Source organism: Hordeum vulgare, chromosome 4H (assembly GCF_904849725.1).
Source record: "Hordeum vulgare subsp. vulgare chromosome 4H, MorexV3_pseudomolecules_assembly, whole genome shotgun sequence".
In the NCBI taxonomy this organism is placed as follows: Eukaryota; Viridiplantae; Streptophyta; class Magnoliopsida; order Poales; family Poaceae; genus Hordeum; species Hordeum vulgare.
This window is the reverse complement of record NC_058521.1, coordinates 106,703,636-106,729,041: the sequence shown is the minus strand read 5'-3', so window position 1 is coordinate 106,729,041 and position 25,406 is coordinate 106,703,636.

The window sequence follows — 25,406 nt, the reverse complement described above, 5'->3', positions numbered from 1 at the left end:
CACACAACTATCTGTTACCTATAATTTCAGTGCTTGCAAAGAATACCTTGCTGAAAACCATTTGTTAGATCCTTCTGCTCCTCGTTCGGTTCGACACTCTTACTTATCGAAAGGACTATGCTAGATCCCCTACACTTGTGGGTCATCAAGACTCTTTTCTGGCACCATTGCCGGGGAGTGAAACGCCTTTGGTAAGTGGAATTTGGTAAGGAAACATTTATATAGTGTGCTGAAATTTATTGTCACTCTTGTCACTATGGAAACTAATCCTTTGAGGAGCTTGTTCGGGGTATCTTCACCTCGAACGGAAGCACAAGGAGTTGCTCCTCAACCTGCTGCACCTGCTGAAAATACTTGTTATGAAATTCCTTCGGGTATGCTAGAGAAACTATTGGCTAATCCTTTTACAGGAGATGGAACATCACATCCCGACCTGCATCTAATCTATGTAGATGAAGTTTGTGGTATATTTAAGCTTTTAGGTTTGCCCGAGGATGAGGTCAAGAAGAATGTCTTTCCCTTATCTTTGGGGGATAAAGCATTGACATGGTATAGGCTATGCGATGATACTGGATCATGGAACTACAACCGATTGAAATTGGAATTTCATCAAAAGTTTTATCCTATGCATTTGGTACATCATGATCGGAATTATATTTATAATTTTTGGCCTCGTGACAGAGAAAGTATCGCTCAAGCTTGGGGGAGGCTTAAATCAATGTTATATTCATGCCCCAACAATGAGCTCTCGAGAGAAATTATCATTCAGAACTTTTATGCTCGACTTTGTCATGATAATCGCACCATGCTTGACACTTCTTGTACCGGTTCTTTTATGAAGAGAGATATTGACTTCAAATGGAATTTATTGGAAAGAATTAAACGCAACTCTGAAGATTGGGAGTTTTATGAAGGTAAGGAGTCATGTATGAATCTTAAGTTTGATTGCGTTAAATCCTTTGTTGAAACAAATACTTTTGGTGATTTTAGCACTAAATATGGACTTGACTCTTAGATAGTAGCTTCATTGTGTGAATCATTTGCTGGTCATATTGATCTCCCTGAAGAGAAGTGGTTTAAATATCTTCCTCCCTTAGAAGTCTATGTAGTTAAACCCAATCCAGTTGAAGAGAAAGTCATTGCTTATAATGATCCTATTGTTCCCAGTGCTTACATTGAGAAACCACCTTTCCCTGTTAGGATAAAGGATCATTCTAAAGTTTCAACTGTGATACGTAGGGTCTACATTAGAACACCTACACCCCTTGAGCAAATTAGAGTTGAACCTAGCATTTCTATTATCAAAGGTCTCCTGTCCGAGAATGTTGATGGCCATGATATTCACTTCTATGAAGATGCTGCTAGAATTGCTAAACCACATGCTAGAGACAAACATAGGCCTGTTGTTGGCACGCCTGTTGTTTCTGTTAAGATAGGAGATCATTGTTATCATGGTTTCTGTGACGTGGGTGCTAGTGTTAGTGCAATACCTCAATCTTTGTATGATGAAATTAAAGACGAGATTGCACCTGTCTAGATGGAACCTATTGATGTCACTATTCAGCTTGCCAATAGAGATACTATGTTCCCTTTGGGAATTGTTAGAGATGTTGAAGTCTTGTGTGGTAAACTAAGTATCCTGTTGATTTTCTCGTTCTTGCTACCACACAAGATAGCTTTTGTCCCATCATATTTGGCAGACCTTTTCTTAATACTGTCAATGCTCATATTAACTGTGAGAAGCAAACTGTCACTGTTGGCTTTGAAGGTGTGTCACATGAGTTCAATTTCTCCAAGTTTGGTAGACAACCTCATGAAAAAGAGTTTTCTAGTAAGGATGAAATTATTGCTCTAGCTTCTATTGTTTTGCCTCCTACTGATCCTTTAGAGAAATACTTGCTTGAGCATGAAAATGATATGCATATGGATGAAAGGAATGAGATATATAGAGTTATCTTTGAACAACATCCTATCCTTAAGAATAATTTGCATGTTTAACTGCATGGAGATCCACCTCCACCAAAGGGTGATCCTGTGTTGTAGCTTAAACAGTTGCCTGATACTCTTAAGTATGCTTATATGGATGAAAAATAGATATATCTTGTTATTATTAGTGCTAGCCTCTCAGAGCATGAAGAAAAGAAGTTACTAAAAACTCTGAGGAAGCATCGTGCTGCTGTTGGATATACTCTTGATAATCTTAAGGGCATTAGTCCCACTCTATGCAAGCACAAAATTAAAACCGACCCTGATTCCAAACCAGTTGTCGATCATCAATGGAGATTAAATCCTAAGATGAAAGAGGTAGTAAGAAAAGAAATACTAAAGCTCCTGGAAGCAGGTATTATCTATCCTGTTGCTCATAGTGATTGGGTAAGTCCGGTGCATTGCGTCCCTAAGAAGGGAGGTATTACCATTGTCCCTAATGATAAGGATGAATTGATCCCATAGAGGATTATTACTGGCTATAGGATGGTGATTGATTTTAGGAAACTGAATAAGGCCACTAGGAAAAATCATTACCCTTTGCCTTTTATTGACCAAATGCTAGAAAGATTGTCTAAACACACACACTTCTGCTTTCTAGATGGTTATTCTGGTTTCTCCCAAATACCTGTTGCACAATCTGATTAGGAGAAAACCACTTTCACCTGCCCTTTCGGTACCTTTCTTACAGACGTATGCCTTTTGGCTTATGTAATGCACCTGCTACCTTTCAAAGATGTATGATGGCTATATTCTCTAACTTTTGTGAAAAGATTGTTGAGGTTTTCATAGATGCCTTCTCCGTTTACGGGTCTTCTTTTGATGATTGCCTCGGCAAACTTGATCGAGTTTTGCAGAGATGTAAAGATACCAACCTTGTCTTGAATTGGGAGAGGTGCCACTTTATGGTTAATGAAGGCATCCTCTTAGGACATAAAATTTCTGAAAGAGGTATTGAAGTCGATAAGGCTAAGGTTGATCGATCGAGAAAATGCCATGCCCTACAGATATCAAAGGTATAAGAAGTTTCCTAGGTCATGCTGGTTTCTATAGAAGGTTCATTAAGGACTTTTCTAAGATTTCTAGGCCTCCTACCAATCTCTTGCAAAAGGATATTCCTTTTGTTTTTGACGATGATTGTGAGGAAGCCTTCGAAATACTTAAAAAGGCCTTGATAACTGCGCCTATTGTTCAACCACCTAATTGGAACTTACCTTTTGAAATCATGTGTGATGCTAGTGATTATGCTGTTGGCGCTGTTCTAGGACAAAGAGTTGATAAGAAGTTGAATGTTATTCACTATGCTAGTAAAACTCTAGAGAGTGCCCAAAGAAACTATGCTACTACTGAAAAGGAATTTTTAGCAGTCGTGTTTGCATGTGAAAAGTTCAGATCTTACATAGTTGATTCCAAAGTCACTATTCACACTGATCACGCTGCTATTAAGTATCTCATGGAAAAGAAAGATGCTAAACCTAGACTTATCAGATGGGTTCTCTTGCTACAAGAATTTGATTTGCATGTTGTTGATAGGAAGGGTGCTGAGAACCCCGTAGCAGATAACTTGTCTAGGTTGGAGAATGTTCTTGATGACCCACAACCTATTGATGATAGCTTTCCTGATGAGCAACTGAATGTCATCAATGCTTCACGTAGTACACCGTGGTATGATGATTATGCAAACTATATCATTTCCAAATATATACCACCTAGTTTCACATACCAGCAAAACAAGAAATTCTTCTTTGACTTGAGACATTACTTTTGGGATGATCCTAACCTTTATAAGGAAGGAGTAGATGGTGTTATTAGACGTTGTGTACCTGAACATGAACAGGGACATAACCTACACAAGTGTCACTGCGAGGCTTATGGAGGACACCATGCGGGAGATAGAACTGCACACAAGGTAGTGCAATAAGGTTTCTATTGGCCCACTGTCTTCAAGGATGCCCGTAAGTTTGTCTTGTCTTGTGACGAATGTCAAAGAATAGGTAATATCAGTAAACGTCAGGAAATGCCTATGAATTATTCACTTGTCATTGAACCATTTGATGTTTGGGGTTTTGATTATATGCGATTGATACGTCTCCAACGTATCTATAATTTTTGATGGTTCCATGCTATTACCTTGTCAAACTTTGGATGTTTTGTATGCCTTTTATATCTTTTTTGGGACTAACTTATTAACTCAGTGCCAAGTGCCAGTTCCTGTTTTTTCGTGTTTTTGACCGTTTTGAGAGGAGAATTTTAAACCGTGTCCAAACGGAATAAAACTTCTGAAAAGATTTTTTCCGGAACAGCAAATACGCACGGGACGTGAGAACCAAGGCACATGCCACCAGGGGAGGCCACAAGCCCCCTAGGCGCGGCAAGGGGGGCTGCACCTAGCAGGCTTGTGGGCCCCCTGTGGCTCGTATTCCCTACCTCTTACGCCTATAAATTCCTGAAAAATCGAAAACTGTGGGAGAGATCCACGAAAATACTTTTCCGCCGCCGCAAGCTTCTGTCTCCGCAAGATCCCATCTGGGGCACGTTCTAGTGCCCTGCTGGAGGGGGATTCGGATACAAAGGGCTTCTTGATCAACACCATGGCCTCTCCGATAATGCGTGAGTAGTTCACCATAGACCTTTGGGTCCATAGCTAGTAGCTAGATGGCTTCTTCTCTGTCTTGGATCTTCAATACAAAGTTCTCCATGATCTTCATGGAGATCTATCCGATGTAATAGTATTTTGCGGTGTGTTTGTCGAGATCCGATGAATTGTTGATTTATGATCAGATTATCTATGAATCTTATTTGAGTTTCTTCTGATCTCTTTTATGCATGATTTCATATCCTTGTGATTCTCTTTGAGTTGTGGGTTTTGTTTGGCCAACTTGATCTATGATTCTTGCAATGGGAGAAGTGCTTGGTTTTGGGTTCATACCGTGCGGTGACCTCACCCAGTGACAGAAGGGGTAGCGAGGCACGCATCGTGTTGTTGCCATCAAGGGTAAAAAGATGGGGTTTAAATCATTGGTTTGAGTTTATCCCTCTACATCATGTCATCTTGCTTAAGGCGTTACTCTGTTTGTCATGAACTCAATACACTATATGCATGCTGGATAGCGGTTGATGTGTGGAGTAATAGTAGTAGATGTAGAAAGTATCGGTCTACTTGTCTCGGACGTGATGCCTATATGTATGATCATTGCCTTAGATATCGTCATGACTTTGCGCCGATCTATCAATTGCTCGATAGTAATTTGTTCACCCACCGTAATATTTGCTATTTTGAGAGAAGACTCTAGTGAACACTATGGCCCCCGGGTCTACTTCACATCATATTTTCAGCCTTACACTTTTACTTCATTGCACTTTCCGCCTCCAGATCTCACTTTGCAGTCAATCTTGAAGGGATTGACAACCCCTTTATAGCGTTGGGTGCAAGCTCGTTTGTGTTTGCGCAGGTACTCTCGACACTTGGCTTGATTCTCCTACTGGATTGATACCTTGGTTCTCAAAACTGAGGAAAATACTAACTGCTCCTGTGCTGCATCACCCTTTCCTCTTCAAGGGAAAAACCAACGCAAGCTCAAGAGGCAGCAGAAGGATTTCTGGCGCCGTTGCCGGGGAGGATCAAGTCAAGAATAGTCTCCCGTCAACGTGTCAATTTCTGGCACCGGGGATTATTCTAGGTGAAGCTCATCCAAGTAAGTGTTGCAAACTCATCACTTGCATTTACTTTTTGCCTCTCGTTTTCCTCTCCCCCACTTCTGAAAAACAAAAATTTACAATAATATTCTCCTTTTTTGTTTGGCTTTCCTTTGCTCGTGGGCTATGTGCCTTCAATATGCTTGCATCTTCGCTTGCTGAAAATCTAGTGATATGGATCCTCACCCACTTGCTAATATCTTTAAGAGATCCAAATATGGTGAACCATTTGCTAGTGAGTTTAGTGCACTTGACTTTCTCTATGGAGTTTTGCTTGAGATGTGTGAATCTGAAAATCGTGATGAAGAAATTTCTGAAGTGATTCATGAGGGCTCCTTGAATGAAAAGCATGATTGCAATGGTTTCACTATGAATTCTATTAGTGTCAATCATGCTAAAAATATGCAAAATGCTAAGCTTGGGGATGCTAGTTTTGCTATGTCCTCTACTTGTTGCAATGATCATATTTGGGGTGATGATTTTTCTTATGATCTTGAAAATTTGTTTAAACCTCATGATGATTATGATGTTTGCAATAATATAGAAAGTGGATTTGGAGAAGTCATGACTTTAGTTGATGATAATCCCACTATTTTCAAAGAGCGTCAACTTTGCATGCTGAGATTGTTATGGGAGAGGAATTGTTGAATTTGATGATGATCCCACATGCAATTGTTATGAGAGAGGAAAATATTATGGTAGAAACTTTCATATCACTAAATTACCTCTCGTTATGTTGAGATTGGCATTGTCGCTTTCTTCTTCCTTGCATATGGTAGGTATTGGTTATCTTGACAATTTGTCTTCCTATAAAATGCCTATGCATGGGAAGTATGTTATACTTAGATATGTTTGCCTTATGCGTAGCTAAAGGGCGTTAAACAATAGCGCTTGCTGGGAGGGAACCCAACGAATTTATCTTTGCTTTTTTACTTTATGTTTTGTTGTGTCCACACCATCATAATTATGTTATGATTGTGTCTTTTGTGTTTCTTTTTGTGTTTGAGCCAAGTAAAACCTTTATGACTAGTTTGGTGTGGGTTGTTTGATCCTGCTCGAAAAAGACAGAAAACCTTTCGCTCATGAAATTATTTTTCATTTTTATTAAGAAAGAGATTTTGAGTTGATTCTTTTCTATGCTGGTTTATATGCCTTTTTCCCAGGCTGTCGTAATTTTTCAGAATTTTTTAGGTACCATAAGTATACGAAATATACAGATTGCAACAGACTGGTCTGTTTTTGACAGATTGTGTTTTTGTTGTGTTGGTTGCTTGTTTTGATGAAACAATGGATAGTATCGGGGGGTACTAGCCATGGAAAAGTGAGGATACAGTAATCTAACACAAATATAAATATAAATCAATATTTCTACACTACCTCAAGAGGTGGTAGTTTGTTTTCTTATGCTAATGTTATCACGAGTTTCTGTTTAAGTTTTGTGTTGTGAAGTTTTCAAGTTTTGGGTGATGTTCTCATGGACAAAGGGATAAAGAGTGGAAAGAGCTCAAGCTTGGGGATGCCCAATTCATCCCAAGCCAAATTCAAGTTCACCAAAAAGCCTAAGCTTGGGGATGCCCCGGGAAAGCATCCCCTCTTTCGTCTTCAATCCATCGGTAACATTACTTGGAGCTATATTTTTATTCACCACATGATATGTGTTTTTCTTGGAGTGTCTTGTATTGTAGGAGTCTTTTATTTTTGTTGTGTCACAATCATCCTTTCTGCACACCTTTTGAGAGAGACACGCACTCATCGTGAATTTGCTAGAATACTCATTGTGCTTCACTTATATCTTTTGAGTTAGGCAATTTTGCTCTATGTGCTTCACTTAGATCTTTTAGAGCACGGCGGTGTGTAACTTGGTAGTTGGCTTGTGCTATGAAAGTAGTCCCAAAGGTGATAGGTACCCAAGGAGGATACAGTAAAATATCCAACTTCATGTGCATTGAGTAGAAAGAGAAGTTTGATTCCTCTCAATTAGTTTTGAGACGTGGATTCGGTAATATTAAGAGTTATGTTAGTAGGGTGTTGTGAATCTAGAAATACTTGTGTTGAAGTTAGTGATTCCCGTAACATCCACGTATGGTGAACCGCTATGTTAGGAAGTCAGAGCATAATTGATCTATTGATTGTCATCCTTTGTATTGCGGTCGGGATCGCGCGATGGTTTACACCTACCAACCCTTCCCCTAGGAGTATGCGTTTAGCACTTTGTTTCAATTACTAATAAAAACTTTCGCAACAAGTATGTGAGTTCTTCATGACTAATGTGAGTCCATGGTATAGATGCACTTTCACCTTCCACCATTTCTAGCCTCTCTAGTACCGCGCAATTTTCGCCGCTGCAAAAACACACCATATGCCTTCCTCAAAACAGCCACCATAGCTACCTACTATGGAATTTTCAAAGCCAGTCCGAGATATATTGCCATGCAACTCCCACCGTTCCATCTCATGACTTGTGCCATCACTCTCATATTGCCATTGCATGATCATAAGATAGCTAGCGAGATGTTTCAACGTCATACACCAAGCTAGATCATTGCACATCCCGGTACACTGTCGGAGGCATTTCCTATTGAGTCATCATCGTTCTAAGCTTTGAGGTGTGAGTAAATAAAAGTGTGATGATTATCATTATTAGAGCATTGTCCCATGTGAGAAAAAAAAGAGAGATATGGATAGAGGCCAAAGATACCAAACAAAAAAAATAAAAAAATAAAAAAGAGAGAAGGGACAATGCTACTATTTCTTTCGACACTTGTGCTTCATAATAGCACCATGTTCTTCCTGATTGAGAGCCTCTCGTTTTCTCACATACATATACTAGTGGGAATATTTATTATATAACTTTGCTTGTATATTCCAATGATGGGCTTCCTCAAAATTGCCCTAGGTCTTCGTGAGCAAGAAAGTTGGATGCACACCCACTAGTTCTCCTTTTGAGCTTTCACGTACTTATAGCTCTAGTGCATCCTTTGTATGGCAATCCCTACTCATTGACATTGATATCTATTAATGGGCATCTCCATAGTCCTTTGATACGCCGAGTCAATGTGACCATCTCCTCCTTTTTTCTCACAACCTCCACCACACTCTATTCCACCATAGTGCTATATCCATGGCTCATGCTCATGTATTGTGTGAGAGTTGAAAAAGGTTTGAGAAAGTAAGAGTGCGAAAATAATTAGTTGGCCAATACCGGGGTTGTGCATGATTTAAATGAGTTGTGTGGGGATGATGGAGCATAGCCAGACTATATGATTTTGTAGGGATAACTTTCTTTGGCCTTGTTATTTCGAAAGTTCATGATTACCTTGCTAGTTTGCTTGAAGTATTATTGTTTTCATGTCAATAGCAAACTAGTGTTTTGAATCTTACGGATCTGAACATTCATGTCACATGAAAGAAGTTACAAAGGACAATTATGCTAGGTAGCATTCCACATCAAAAATTCAGTCTTTATCACTCCCTACTCGAGGACGAGCATGAGTTCAGCTTGGGGATGCTTGATACATCTCCAACGTATCTATAATTTTTGATAGTTCCATGCTATTATCTTGTCAAACTTTGGATGTTTTGTATGCCTTTTATTTCTTTTTTGGGACTAACTTATTAACTCCGTGCCAAGTGCCAGTTCCTGTTTTTTCCATGTTTTTGACCCTTTTCACAGGAGAATTTTAAACGGTGTCCAAACGGAATAAAACTTCCGAAAAGATTTTTTTCTAGAACAGAAGATACGCAGGGGACGTGAGAACCAAGGCAGAGGCCACCAGGGGAGTCCACAAGCCCCCTAGGCGCGGCCAGGGGGCCGCGCCTAACAGGCATATGGGCCCCCTGTGGCTCGTCTGCCCTACCTCTTCCGCCTATAAATTCCCGAAAAATCCAAAACTTCGGGAGAGATCCACGAAAATACTTTTCCGCCGCCGCAAGCTTCTGTCTCCGCAAGATCCCATCCGGGGCACATTCTTGAGCCCTGTCGGAGGGGGGATTCGGATACGGAGGGCTTCTTCATCAACACCATAGCCTCTCCGATGATGCGTGAGTAGTTCACCATAGACCTTCGGGTCCATAGCTAGTAGCTAGATGGCTTATTCACTCTCTTGGATCTTCAATACAAAATTCTCCATGATCTTCATGGATATCTATCTGATGTAATCTTCTTTTGCGGTGTGTTTGTCGAGATCAGATGAATTGTGGATTTATGATCAGATTATCTATGAATCTTATTTGAGTTTCTTCTGATCTCTTTTATGCATGATTTCATATCCTTGTGATTCTCTTCGAGTTGTGGGTTTTGTTTGGCCAACTTGATCTATGATTCTTGCAATGGGAGAAGTGCTTGGTTTTGGGTTCATACCGTGCGGTGACCTCACCCAGTGACAGAAGGGGTAGCGAGGCACGCATCGTGTTGTTGCCATCAAGGGTAAAAAGATGGGGTTTAAATCATTGGTTTGAGTTTATCCCTCTACATCATGTCATCTTGCTTAAGGCGTTACTCTGTTTGTCATGAACTCAATACACTATATGCATGCTGGATAGCGGTTGATGTGTGGAGTAATAGTAGTAGATGTAGAAAGTATCGGTCTACTTGTCTCGGACGTGATGCCTATATGTATGATCATTTCCTTAGATATCGTCATGACTTTGCGCCGATCTATCAATTGCTCGATAGTAATTTGTTCACCCACCGTAATATTTGCTATTTTGAGAGAAGCCTCTAGTGAACACTATGGCCCCCGGGTCTACTTCACATCATATTTTCAGCCTTACACTTTTACTTCATTGCACTTTCCGCCTCCAGATCTCACTTTGCAATCAATCTTGAAGGGATTGACAACCCCTTTATAGCGTTGGGTGCAAGCTCGTTTGTGTTTGCGCAGGTACTCTCGACACTTGGCTTGATTCTCCTACTGGATTGATACCTTGGTTCTCAAAGCTGAAGAAAATACTTACTGCTCCTTTGCTGCATCACCCTTTCCTCTTCAAGGGAAAAGCCAACGCAAGCTCGAGAGGCAGCAGGGACCTTTTTAAAAATCCAACGGGTACACTCATATCCAAGTTGCTGTTGATTACGTTACTAAGTGCGAAGAAGCTATCCCAACTAGTAGTGCTGATCACAACACCTCTATCAGGATGCTTAAAGAAGTTATTTTCCCTAGATTTGGAGTCCCTAGATATCTAATGACTGATGGCGGTTCACATTTTATTCATGGTGCTTTCCGTAAAACGCTTGCTAAGTATGATCTCAACCATAGAATGGCATCTCCCTATCACCCTCAGTCCAGTGGTCAAGTAGACCTAAGTAATAGAGAGATTAAACTAATTCTGCAAAAGACTGTTAATAGGTCTAGAAAGAATTGGTCTAAGAAGCTCGATGATGCACTGTGGGCTTATAGAACTGCTTATAAGAATCCAATGGGCATGTCTCCATACAAAATGGTTTACGGTAAAGCATGTCATTTACCACTTGAGCTAGAGCATAAGGCTTATTGGGCAATCAAAGAGCTCAGTTTTGATTTCAAACTTGCTGGTGAGAAGAGGTTATTCGATGAATGGAGAGCTCAGGCATATGAAAATGCCAAGTTGTTCAAAGGAAAGGTTAAGAGGTGGCATGATAAAAGGATACAAATACGTGAGTTCAATGTAGGTGATTATGTCTTGCTATATAATTCTCGTTTAAGATTTTTTGCAGGCAAGCTTCTCTCTAAATGGGAAGGTCCTTACATTGTTGAGGAAGTATATCGTTCCGGTGCCATCAAGATCAACAACACAGAAGGTAATTTTCCGAGAGTGGTAAATGGGCAAAGAATCAAGCATTATATCTCACGTACTCCCATAAATGTTGAAAGCAATATAACTCCGGAGGAGTACATAAGGGATATTTATCAGCCTGTTTCAGACTCCGAAAACGAAGAGGTATGTGATTCGGTAAGTAAACCGACTCCAAAACTTTTATATTAGGAATTTTTCTCCGTTTTGGAATTTTTAGAAAATAAGACAAATTTAAAGTAGTGTGGAAAGAGCACGAGGAGGCGACAAGCCTGCCACGTGCGGGCCACCCCCTGGCCGTGCCTGGGGGGCTTGTGACCACCTCGTGTGCCTCCCGGACTCCGTTTTCTTGCGGAGTACTCCTTCTGGTCGGGAAAAATTCATTATATATTCTCCTGAAAGGTCTGACCCTCGTATCATGCAATTTTCCTCTGTTTTTGTTTCAAACCTGTTTTTGCCGCAGATTTAGGGCAAGGATGTCGTCTTAGGAATCTGTTGGGGAGAACGCTCTCCCTCAAGTCTATGAAGAAGTAAATGTTGATCTGAAAAGAATGGAGGTCATGGAGGCCAAGGAAAGGCTGCTTGAAGAAACTAAGGGCAAAACTAAGGAGGAGAATCCGGAATTGGACGAAGGGCAATCTATGCTCAACAAGGAAGAAGCTGAGGAAGAGGATTTTGTTCAACCCTACCTCCACCTTTTACCCCCATCCTTGATCGAGCTCTTGAGGTTATGTGAAATAATTCGTGTTCGTAATACTTATCTCACCCGTGAAGTTGTTTTGCTGGAGAAACATATCACAGAGCTCTAAGGTACAAATCAAAGATTGATGGCCCTCTTGGAATCAAAAGAAAGGACAACTCCACCACCATCACCTTCGAAGGAAGACAACTAAACACGGGTATGGGCAATCCCCTTAGCTTATGCCAAGCTTGGGGGAGTTGCCCCAGAATCGTATCACCATCATGTCTTTTGCCTTTACCTTTTTCTTAGTTCGATCCTTTCTGGTTTTATCTTTTTCTAGTAGAATAAAGTTCTTAGTGTCTTAGGCTTGAGTTTTGCTTTGTGTCACCCCCGATGTATTCGAGCTCGTGAGTCATATAATAAAGAGTGTTTTAGTTAAGGGCCTTGCTTCATGCCATGATCCGAAAGAAAAGAATGATAAAAGAACAAAAGCATGAAAGATCATGTAATGATCTTATGGGAAGTGATGACTTCACATATAAAGAGAATGTTGATTGAAACTTGCTGTGGGTGGACAAACGTAGACCCTGGTCATTGTTGCAATTAATAGGAAGTAATAAAGAAAGAGAGGTTCACATATAAATATATTATCTTGGGCACCATCCATGATTGTGAACACTCACTAAACTTTTACATGCTTAGAAGTAGATGTTGGACAAGGAAGACAACATAATGAATTATGTTTGCTTGGTTCAGAACAATGTTATATGACTAGAGATCCCTTAGCATGTGACACTTGCTTCCACCTCTTATCAGCCAAAACTTCCACACTAAGTAGAGATACTACTTGTGCATCCATAAACCTTCAACCCAGTTTTGCCATGAGAGTCCACCATACCTACCTATGGATTGAAGAAGATCCCTCCAGTAAGTTGGCATCGGTGCAAGCAATAAAAAAATTGCTCCCTAAATATGTATGATCTATTAGTGTGTGGAAAATAAGCTTTGTACGAACCTGCGATGAGGAAGACATAAAAGCGACAAACTGCATAATAAAGTTCTTTATCACAGGAGGCAATATAACGTGACGTTCCTTCACACTAAGAGGTCACACATCCAAACCTCAAAAGCGCATGACAACCTCTGCTTCCCTCTGCGAAGGGCCTATCTTGTAACTTTACTTTTTGCCCTTTAAAGTGTCATGGTGATCGACACCAATTCCTTTTTACGCCTTTATCTTGGCTAACGTCATATTCTAGGGAAAGATCTATATTCATATGTCAACTTGGAAGTAAGTATTCATGAATTATTATTGTTGACATTACCCTTGAGGTAAGTAGTTGGGAGGCGAAACTATAAGCCCCTATCTTTCTCTGTGTCCAACTGAAACTTTGATCTCATGAGTACCACGTGCGTTTTAGCAATTGTAGAAGACGAAAGGATGATTGAGTATGTGGATTTTCTTTACAAGCTCTCACTTGACTCTTTCCGATGATATGATAAATGGCAATTGCTTCAATGACTAAAGGCTATTGGTTGTTAATTCTCAATAAGGTTCTTGATCCATACTTTACTTTGTGATGGAATTATCACTTTAACATTAGAGATTATATGATGATATTGCTGTTCTAATCATGATCATGATGCCTGCATGTTCGTATCTTGTTTTGTCGACACCTCAATCTCTAAACATGTGGGCATATTTATTGATCTCGGCTTCTGCTTGAGGACAAGCAAGGTCTAAGATTGGGGGAGTTGATACGTCCATTCTGCATCATGCTTTTATGTTGATATTTATCGCTTTATGGGCTGTTATTACACTTCATGGTACAATACTTATGCATTTTCTCTCTTATTTTGGAAGGTTTACATGAAGAGGGAGAATGCCGGCAGCTGGAATTCTGGCCTGAAAAGGGAGCAAGTTTGAGATACCTATTCTACGCAACTCCAAAAGCCGTGAAAATCAATGAGGAATTATTTTGGAATTTATTAAAAATACTGGGCGGAAGAAGTACCAGAGGGGAGCCACCAGGAGGCCACAAGCCTGCTAGGCGTGGCCTACCCACCTGGTCGCGCCTAGGGGGCTTGTGGGCTCCCTGTTGGACCTCTGGCTCCCATCTTTTTCTATAAGGAGGGTTTCGTTCCAGAAAAAATCAGGAGGAGGCTTTCAGGAGGAATCGCCGCCGCCACGAGGCGGAGCTTGAGCAAAACTCCAGCAGGGCCGTCCTTCCGGGGAAACTTCCCTCCCAGAGGGGGAAATCATCGCCATCGTCATCACCAACACTCCTCTCATCGGAGGGGACTCATCACCATCAACATCTTCACCAACACCATCTCATCTCCAAACCCTAGTTCATCTCTTGTAACCAATCTCCGTCTCGCGACTCCGATTGGTACTTGTAAGGTTGCTAGTAGTGTTAATTACTCTTTGTAGTTGATGCTAGTTGGATTACTCGGTGGAAGAGTTTATGTTCAGATCCTTGATGCTATTTGATATGTCTCCAACGTATCTATAATTTTTTATGGTTTCATGCTATTATCTTGTCAAAATTTGGATGTTTTGCATGCCTTTTATTTATTTTCTGGGACTAACTTATTAACTCAGTGCCAAGTGTCAGTTCCTGTTTTTTCCATGTTTTTGACCCTTTCAGAGGAGATTTTGAAACGGAGTCCAAACGGAAGAAAATCCCTGAAAAGATATTTTCTGGAACGGAAGAAGATCGGAGAGCTTGGGGGCCAAGCCAGAAGAGCCCAGGGGCCCCACAAGCCCCCACCCCGCGGCGAGGGGGGCCTCGCGATGCAGGCTTGTGGGCCCCTGGAGGTCCCCTGACCTAGATCTTGCACCTATAAATTCCCAAATATTCCCAAAAAAATCAGGGGAGCATCGTAATCACTTTTTCGCCACTTCAAGCTTCTGTCTCCGCAAGATCCCATCTGGGGCACGTCCTGGTGCACTGTCGGAGAGGTGATTCGGACACGGAAGGCTTCTCCATCAACACCATGACCTCTCCGACGATCCGTGAGTAGTTCAGCATTGACCTACGGGTCCATAGCTAGTAACTAGATGGCTCCTTCTCTCTCTTGGATATTCAAGACAAAGTTCTCCATGATCTTCATGGAGATCTATCCGATGTAATCTTATTTTGCAGTGTGTTTGTCCAGATCCGATGAATTGTGGATTTATGATCAGATTATCTATGAATCTTATTTGAGTTTCTTCTGATCTCTCTTATGCATGATTTCATATCCTTGTAATTCTCTTTGAGTTGTGGGTTTTGTTTGGCCAACTAGATCTATGATTCTTGCAATGGGAGAAGTGCTTGGTTTTGGGTTCATACCGTGAGGTGACCTCACCCAGTGACAGAAGGGATAGCAAGGCACGTATCATGTTGTTTCCATCAAGGGTAAAAATATGGGGTTTTCATCATTGGTTTGAGATTATCCCTCTACATCATGTCATCTTGCTTAAAGCGTTACTCTGTTTGTCATGAACTCAATACACTAGATGCATGTTGGATAGCGGTCGATGTGTGGAGTAATAGTAGTAGATGCAGAAAGTATCGGTCTACTTGTCTTGGACGTGATGCCTATATGCTAGAACATTGCCTTAGATATCGTCATGACTTTGCACGGTTCTATCAATTGCTCGACAGTAATTTGTTCTCCCACCGTAATATTTGCTATTTTGAGAGAAGACTTTAGTGAATACTATGGCCCCCAGGGTCTACTCCACACCATATTTTCAGCCTTACACTTTTCACTTCGTTGCACTTTCCACCTTCAGATCTCACTTTGCAAACAATCTTGAAGGGATTGACAACCCCTTTTAAGCGTTGGGTGCAAGCTAGTTTGTTTTTGCGCAGGTACTTTGCACTTGACGAGGCCCTCCTTTTGGTTCGATACCTTGGTTCTCAAACTGTGGGAAATACTTACTGCTTCTGTGCTGCATCACCCTTTCTTCTTCAAGGGAAAAACCGACGCAAACGAGAGAAGTAACAAGAAGAATTCCTACGCGCCAGGGAAGGACTTTTGTTGCCGCAGCAGAAGAATTTCTGGCGCCGTTGCCGGGGAGGAAGATCAAGTCAAGAACTCATCCAAGTAAGTGTTGCAAACTCATCTCTTGCATTTACTTTGTTTGCCAGTTGCCTCTCATTTTCCTCTCCCCCACTTCACCAATTTGCCTTTTTCGTTCGCCTTTTCGTTCGCCCTTTTTCTCGCCCGCTTTTTGTTTGCTCGTGTGCTCGCCTGCTTGCTGAAGTCACCATGAACGAAAACACCAAGCTTTGTGACTTCTCGAATACTAATAATAATGATTTTATTAGTATTCCGATTGCTCCCGCCACTAGTGCGGAGTCATACGAAATCAATGTCGCTTTGTTGAATCTTGTTATGAAAGAGCAATTCTCTGGCCTTTCTAGTGAAGATGTCGCATCCCATCCTAATACCTTCATTGAGCTTTGTGATATGCAAAAGAAAAGAGATGTGGATAATGACGTCATTAAATTGAAGCTTTTTTCCTTTCTCGTTGCGATATCGCGCAAAAACTTGGTTTTCTTCTTTGCCCAAAAATAGTACCGATTCTTGGGATAAGTGCAAAGATGCTTATATATCCAAGTATTTCCGCCGGCTAAGATCATCTCTCTTCGTAATGATATCATGAATTTCAAGCAACTTGATCATGAACATGTTGCACAAGCTTGGGAGAGAATGAAATTAATGATTAGAAATTGTCCCGCTCATGGCTTTAGTCTTTGGATGATTATTCAAATATTTTAAGCTGGCTTGAATTTCGCTTCTAGAAATATATTGGACTCCACCTCAGGTGGAACGTTCATGGAAATCACGTTAGGAGAAGCCACAAAGCTCTTAGACAACATCATGATAAACTACTCTCAGTGGCACACTGAAAGGTCACCTACTAGTAAGAAGGTACACGCTATAGAAGAAATTAACTCGTTGAGTGCTAAGATGGATGAGTTAATGAATTTGGTTGCTAGTAGAAGTGCTCCTTTGGATCCTAATGATTTGCCTTTGTCTTCTTTGATTGAGAGTAGCAACGCTAGCTTGGACGTAAATTTTGTTGGTAGGAATAACTTTGGCAACAACAACGCTTTTAGGGGAAACTATGTTCCTAGGCCTTTTCCTAGTAACTCCTCTAATAACTTTGGCAACTCCTACAACAATACCCATGGAAATTACAATAGATTACCCTCTGATCTAGAGAGTAATATCAAAGAGTTCATCAACTCTCAAAAGATTTTCAATGCGTCCATAGAGGAAAAAACTACTCAAAATTGACGATTTGCCTAAGAGCGTTGATAGGATTTCTTGTGATGTTGATGCTTTGAAAGTTAGATGTGCTCCTCCCAAAATCAACATGGATGAAACTTTGAAAGCTATGCGTGTTTCCATGATTGAGAGCCAAGAAAGAACCGCCCAAATTCGTGCTAGACATGAATGGCTTAAAAAGGCATGTTCTCGTGATGAGAATCATGAAGATCTTAAAGTTCTTGGTGTGACTCCCATTGAATCTTTGTTTTCTTGTGTCAAACCTAATGATTATGGGGCTGGATACAAATCCACTTTGGTTGAAAAGTGCCCCAATGATTCGGAGTCCATCTATCTTGATGGTAAAAGCGTTAAAAGTGGAGTAGAAGATGTTAAAACTTTGAGTAGTAATGAAGTTACTACCGTGGATTTCAAGGAATTCAATTATGATAGTTGCTCCTTGATTGAATTAATTTCTTTGATGCAATCCATGTTAAACTCTCCGCACGCTTATAGCCAAAACAAAGCCTTTACCGATCATATCATCGAAGCTATGATAAAAGCTCTTAAAGAGAAACTTGAATTGGAAGTCTCTATCCATAGAAAGATTCATGATGAGTGGGAACCTACCATCAAAATCGAAATAAAAAACTATGAGTGCAATGCTTTGTGTGATTTGGGTGCTAGTGTTTCTGCGATTCCAAAGTCTTTATGTGATATTCTGGGTTTTAATGAGATTGAAGAGTGTTCTCTTAATTTGCATCTTGCTGATTCTACTATCAAGAAACCCATGGGAAGGATCAATGATGTTCTTATTATTGCAAATAGGAACTATGTACCCGTGGATTTCATTGTGCTTGACATTGATTGTAATTCTACATGCCCTATTATTCTTGGTAGACCTTTCCTAAGGACTATCGGTGCTATCATCGATATGAAGGAAGGGAATATTAGATTTCAATTTCCTTTAAGGAAGGGCATGGAACACTTTTCTAGAAAGAAAATAAGATTGCCTTATGAATCCATGATGAGGGCCACTTATGGTTTGAGCACCAAAGACGACGATACGTGATTCTATCGCTACAATGCCTAGCTAAGTGCGTTAAACAATAGCGCTTGTTGGGAGGCAACACAATGAATTTATCTTTTTTCTTTCTGTTTTGTTGCGTCAACACTTTCATAATTCTGTTGTGATTATTTTTGTGTTTCTTTTTGTGTTTGATCCAAACAAAGCCTTTATGACTAGTGTTGGTAATGGTTGTTTGATCTTGCTGGAAAAAGACAGAAACTTTTCGCTCACGAGATGATTTTTCATTTTTATTCAGAAAGATATTTTGAGTTGATTCTTTTTGCTTCTGATTGATACGCTTTTTCCCTAGACCTTCGTAATTTGTCAGATTTATTGAGGTACCAGAAGTATACGAAGTATACAGATTCCTACAGACTGGTCAGTTTTTGACAGATTATGTTTTTATTGAGTTGGTTGCTTGTTTTGATGAAATTATGGTTAGTATCGGGGGGTACTAGCCATGGAAAAGTGATAATACAGTAGCTCATCATCAATATAGATGGAATTCAAGTTTTCTACAGTACCAAAAGAAGTGGTAGTTGATTTTCTTGTACTAATGTTATCACAAGTTTCTGTTTAAGTTTTGTGTTGTGAAGTTTTAAATTTTGGGTGACGTTCTCATGGACAAAGGGATAAGGAGTGGAAAGATCTCAAGCTCGGGGATGCCCAAGGCACCCCAAGCCAAATTCAAGGACACCAAAAAGCCTAAGCTTGGGGATGCCCCGAGAAGGCATCCCCTCTTTCGTCTTCAATCCTTCGGTAACATTACTTGGAGCTATATTTTTATTCACCACATGATATTTGTTTTGCTTGGAGCGTCTTGTATCTTAGGAGTATTTTCTTTTTGTTGTTTCAAAATCATCCTTGCTGCACACCTTTTTGAGAGAGAGAGACATGCACTCATCGTGATTTTGCTAGAATAATCATTGTGCTTCACTTATATATTTTGAGCTAGATACTTCTGCTCTAGTGCTTCACTTATATCTTTTGAGCTAGATACTTTTGCTCTTGTGCTTCACTTATATACTTAGAGCACGACGGCGCGTGAATTGGTAGTTGGCTTATGCGATGAAAGTAGTCCCATTGCTAGGTACCCAAAGAGGAAGCAAAAAACCTCCATCTTCATGTGCATTGAGTAGAAAGTGAAGTTTTGATTCCTCTCAATTAATTTTGAGACATGGATTCGGTAATATTAAAAGCTATGTTAGTAGGGTGTTGTGAATCTAGAAATACTTGTGTTGAAGTTAGTGATTCCCGTAGCATGCACGTATGGTGAACTGCTATGTTAGGAAGTCGGAGCATAATTGATCTATTGATTGTCATCCTTTGTGTTGAGGTCGGGATCGCGCGATGGTTTACACCTACCAACCCTTCCCCTCGGAGTATGCGTTTAGCACTTGTTTCGATTACTAATAAAAACTTTTGCAACAAGTATGTGAGTTCTTTTTGACTAATGTTGAGCCCATGGTATAGATGCAGTTTCACCTTCCACCATTGCTAACCTCTCTAGCGCCGCGCAATTCTCGCCGGTGCACAAACCCACCAAATTCCTTCCTCAAAACAGCCACCATACCTACCTACTATGGCATTTTCATAGCCATTCTGAGATATATTGCCATGCAACTACCACCGTTCTGTCTCATGACTTGTGTCGTCACTTTCATATTGCCATTGCATGATCATACTAGATCGTTGCACATCCTGGTACACTACCGGAGGCATTTCCTATGGAGTCATCATCATTGTGATCTTTGAGCTTTGAGTAACTAAAAAGTGTGATGATCATCATTATTAGAGCATTGTCCCATGTGAGGAAAGAAAAGAGGCCATAGATCCCAAAAACAAAAAAAAAGAGAAAAGAAAAAAAGAGGCCTAAGAGCCCAAATAAAAAAAAAGAGAAATGAGAGAAAGAGAGAAGGGACAATGCTACTATCTTTTCCACACTTGTGCTTCATGTTAGCACCATGTTCTACATGATTGAGAGCTTCTTGCTTTGTCACTACCTTATGCTAGTGGGAATCTTTTATATAACTTGGCTTGTATATTCCAATGATGGGCTTCGTCAAAATTGCCCTAGGTCTTCGTGAGCAAGCAAGTTGGATGCACACCCACTAGTTTCCCTTTTGAGCTTTCACATACTTATAGCTCTAGTGCATCTCTTGTATGGCAATCCCTACTCATTCACGTTGATATCTATTAATGGGCATCTCCATATCCTATTGATACGCCAAGTCAATGTGACCATCTCCTCCTTTTTGTCTCACAACCACCACCACACTCTATTCCACCTATAGTGCTATATCCATGGCTCGCACTCATGTATTGCGTAATAGTTATAAAAAGTTTCAGAAAGTAAGAGTGCGAAAACAATCAATTGGCCAATTCCGGGGTTGTGCATGATTTACATTAGTTGTGTGAGGATGATGAAGCATAGCCAGACTATATGATTTTGTAGGGATAACTTTCTTTGGCCTTGTTATTTTGAAAGTTCATGATTACTTTGCTAGTTTTCTTGAAGTATTACTGTTTTCATGTCAATAGCAAACTATTGTTTCGAACCGTACGGATCTGAATATTCATGCCACGTGAAAGAAGTTGCAAAGGACAACTATGCTAGGTAGCATCCCACATCGAAAATTCATTCTTTATCACTTCCCAACTTGAGGACGAGCAGGAGTTAATCTTGGGGATGCTTGATACGTCTCCAACGTATCTATAATTTTTTATGGTTTCATGCTATTATCTTGTCAAACTTTGGGTGTTTTGCATGCCTTTTATTTATTTTCTGGGACTAACTTGTTAACTCAGTGCCAAGTGCTAGTTCCTGTTTTTTCCATGTTTTTGACCCCTTTCAGAGGAGATTTTGAAACGGAGTCCAAACGGAAGAAAATCCCCGAAAAGATTTTTTTTGGAACAGAAGAAGATCGGAGAGCTTGGGGGCCAAGCCAGAAGAGCCCCAGGGGCCCAACAAGCCCCCACCCCGCGGCTAGGGGGGCCGCGCAATGCAGGTTTGTGGGCCCCCTGGAGGTCCCCTGACCTAGATCTTGTGCCTATAATTTCCCAAATATTCCCCAAAAAATCAGGGGAGCATCGTAATCACTTTTCCGCCGCCGCTAGCTTCTGTCTCCGCAAGATCCCATCTGCGGCATGTCCTGGTGCCCTGTCGGAGAGGGGATTCGGACGCGGAAGGCTTCTTCATCAACACCATGACCTCTCCGACGATGCATGGGTAGTTCACCATAGACCTACGGGTCCATAGCTAGTAACTAGATGGCTTCTTCTCTCTCTTGGATCTTCAATACAAAGTTCTCCATGATCTTCATGATGATCTATCCGATGTAATCTTCTTTTACGGTGTGTTTGTCGAGATCCGATGAATTCTGGATTTATGATCAGATTATCTACGAATCTTATTTGAGTTTCTTCTGATCTCTCTTATGCATGATTTCATATCCTTGTAATTCTCTTCGAGTTGTGGTTTTGTTTGGCCAACTAGATCTATGATTCTTGCAATGGGAGAAGTGCTTGGTTTTGGGTTCATACCGTGTGGTGACCTCACCCAGTGACAGAAGGGGTAGCCAGTCACGTATCGTGTTGTTGCCATCAAAGGTAAAAAGATGGGGTTTTCATCATTGGTTTGAGATTATGCCTCTACATCATGTCATCTTGCTTAAAGCATTACTCTGTTCGTCATGAACAGAATACACTAGATGCATGCTGGATAGCGGTCGATGTGTGGAGTAATAGTAGTAGATGTAGAAAGTATCGGTCTACTTGTGTCGGATGTGATGCCTATACGATAGATCATTGCCTTAGATATCGTCATGACTTTGCGCGGTTCTATCAATTTCTTGACAGTAATTTGTTCACCCACCGTAATATTTGCTATTGCCTTAGATAGTCTCTAGTGAACACTATGGCCCCCAGGGTCTACTCCACACCATATTTTCAGCCTTACGCTTTTCACTTCGTTGCACTTTCCGCCTTCAGATCTCACTTTGCAAACAATCTTGAAGGGATTGACAACCCCTTTTAAGCGTTGGGTGCAAGCTTGTTTGTTTTTGCGCAGGTACTTTGGACTTGACGAGGCCCTCCTTTTGGTTTGTTACCTTGGTTTTCAAACTGAGGGAAATACTTACTGCTCCTGTGCTGCATCACCCTTTCCTCTTCAAGGAAAAACCGACGCAAACCAGAGAAGTAACAAGAAGAATTCCTACGCGTCAGGGAAGGACTTTTGTTGCCGCAACACTATTTAGTACCTCTCTAGTCATGAATATAATTATGCTTTGTGAGTAGTCACTTTTGTTCCTGAGGACATGGGGTAAGTCTTTCTATAAGTAGTCATGTGAATTTGGTATTCGTTCGATATTTTGATGCGTTGTATGTTGTTTTTCCTCTAGTGGTGTTATGTGAACGTCGACTACATAACACTTCACCATTGTTTGGGACTAGAGGAAGGCATTGGGAAGTAGTAAGTAGATGATGGGTTGCTAGAGTGATAGAAGCTTAAACCCTAGTTTATGCGTTGCTTCGTAAGGGGCTGATTTGGATCCACTAGTTTAATGATATGGTTAGACTTTGTCTTAATTCTTCTTTCGTAGTTGCGGATGCTTGCGAGAGGGGTTAATCATAAGTGGGATGTTTTTCCAAGTAAGGGCAGCACCCAAGCACTGGTCCACCCACATATCAAACTATCAAAGTAGCGAACGCGAATCATATGAACATGATAAAAACTAGCTTGACAGAAATTCCCATGTGTCCTCGGGAGCGCTTGACCTCCTATAAGAGTTTGTCCAGGCTTGTCCCTTTCTACGAAAGGGGTTGGGCCATCTTGTTGCACCTTTGTTACTATTGTTACTTGCTACTTGTTACGAATCATCTTATCACACAACTGTCTGTTACCGATAATTTCAGTGCTTGCAGAGAATACCTTGCTGAAAACCGCTTGTCAGATCCTTCTGCTCCTCGTTGGGTTCGACACTCTTACTTATCGAAAGAACTACGATAGATCGCCTACACTTGTGGGTCATAAGGCGGCTGATACATCTCCAATGTATCTACTTTTCCAAATGCCTTTTCTCTAGTTTTGGACTCTAATTTGCATGATTTGAATGGAACAAACCCGGACTGACACTGCTTTCAGCACAACTACCTTGGTGTTATTTTTGTGTAGAAATAGAAATTCTAGAAATTGGACGAAACTTTTTGTGAATTATTTTTGGAATAAATAAGGATTTTTGGAGGTAAGAACCACTAGAGGGGGGGCTGCGTGTGGCCCACAAGGCAATAGGGTGAGGCCACCCCCTCGTCGTGCCTTGAAGCCTTGTGAGGCCCACATGGCTCTCCCGACCCTAATTCCAGTCCAACAAATTCCTATTCTCGGAGAAAAAATGAGATAGAATATTTCATCATGTTTTACATGACGGAGATGTCGCCACCTCGTGTTCTTCCTCGGGAGGGCTGATCTGGAGTCCATTTGGGGCTCTAGAGAGGGGGGTTCGTCGTCGTCATCATCAACCCTTGTCCATCGACAATTCCACAATGCCCACCACCGGGTATGAGTAATTCCTTAGTAGGCCTACTGGATGGTGATGAGGTTTAGATGAGATTGGTCATGCAATCGTGTTGAGCTTGATAGGGCTTGATCCCTAGTATCTACGATGTTATGAGATTGATGCTGCTATGACTTTGCTATTCTTAATGCTTGTCACTAGGGCCCGAGTGCCATGATTTCAGATATGAACCTATTATGTTTTCATGAATATAAGAGTGATTTGCATCCTATTTTGCAAATTGTAGTTACCTATTATGTGTCTTGATTCGCATACCCCAAGGTGACAATAATTGGGATTCTTTACGGTGATTGTCGTAGTTTGAGGAGTTCATGTATTCACTACGTGTTAATGCTTTGTTCCGGTTCTCTATTAAAAGGAGGCCTTAATATCCCTAAGTTTCCAATAGAAACCCACTGCCACAGGAGGGTAGGGCAAAATATGTCATGCAAGTTCTTATCGCAAGCACGTATGATTATTTATGGAATACATGCCTATATTATATTGATGAATTGGGGCTAGTTATGTGTCGCTCTAGTGTGTAACTGTTACATGATTAATGCCATACATATCTTTCCATCGCTGATTGATGTCCCACAAGCGTATGGGATCGCAACAGTTTTCGAGGGTAGAGTATTCAACCCAAATTTATTGATTCGCTCACAAGGGGAAGCTAAAGGATATTCTCAAGTATTAGCAGCTGAGTTGTCAATTCAACCACACCTGAAAGATTAGTGTCTGCAAGCAAAGTATCAGTAGCAAGGTAGTATGATAGCAACGGCACCAGAGAAAGGTTTGACAATCCCTGGCAACGGCGCCAGAAAAAGCCTTGTTGACGGGATGTTAGCGCCAACAAAGTCTTGCAACATGTAACAGCAGAGTAGCAAGGAACAGTAGTAGCAGCAGCAAAGTAACAAGTAACAATAGTAGCAGCAGCAGCAAAGTATCAGCGGTAGTGACATCAGCAAAGTGGACCAATCCCTCTTGTAGCAAGGGACAAGCCTAGGAAAAGTAATGTAGCGAGGACCAGTAGTAAAAGACTCGTAGGTAGTGGATTGGTGATGGATGAGTGTGACGGATATGATTCATCATGTAACAGCTATAACACGGAGAGATATGTGGCTAGCTCCCGTTCGTCAATCTAATGTAGTCATGTATTCCGTATGTAGTCATACGTTCTTAGGGAAAAGAACTTGCATGACATCTATTGTCCATCCCTCCCGTGGCAGCGGGGTCCTAATGGAAACTACGGGATATTAAGGTTCTCCTTTTAATAAAGAACCGGACCAACGCATTAACACGCGGTTAATACATGAACTCCTAATACTATGGTCATCTCCGGGAGTGGTTCCGGCTATTGTCACTCCGGGGTTGCCGGGTC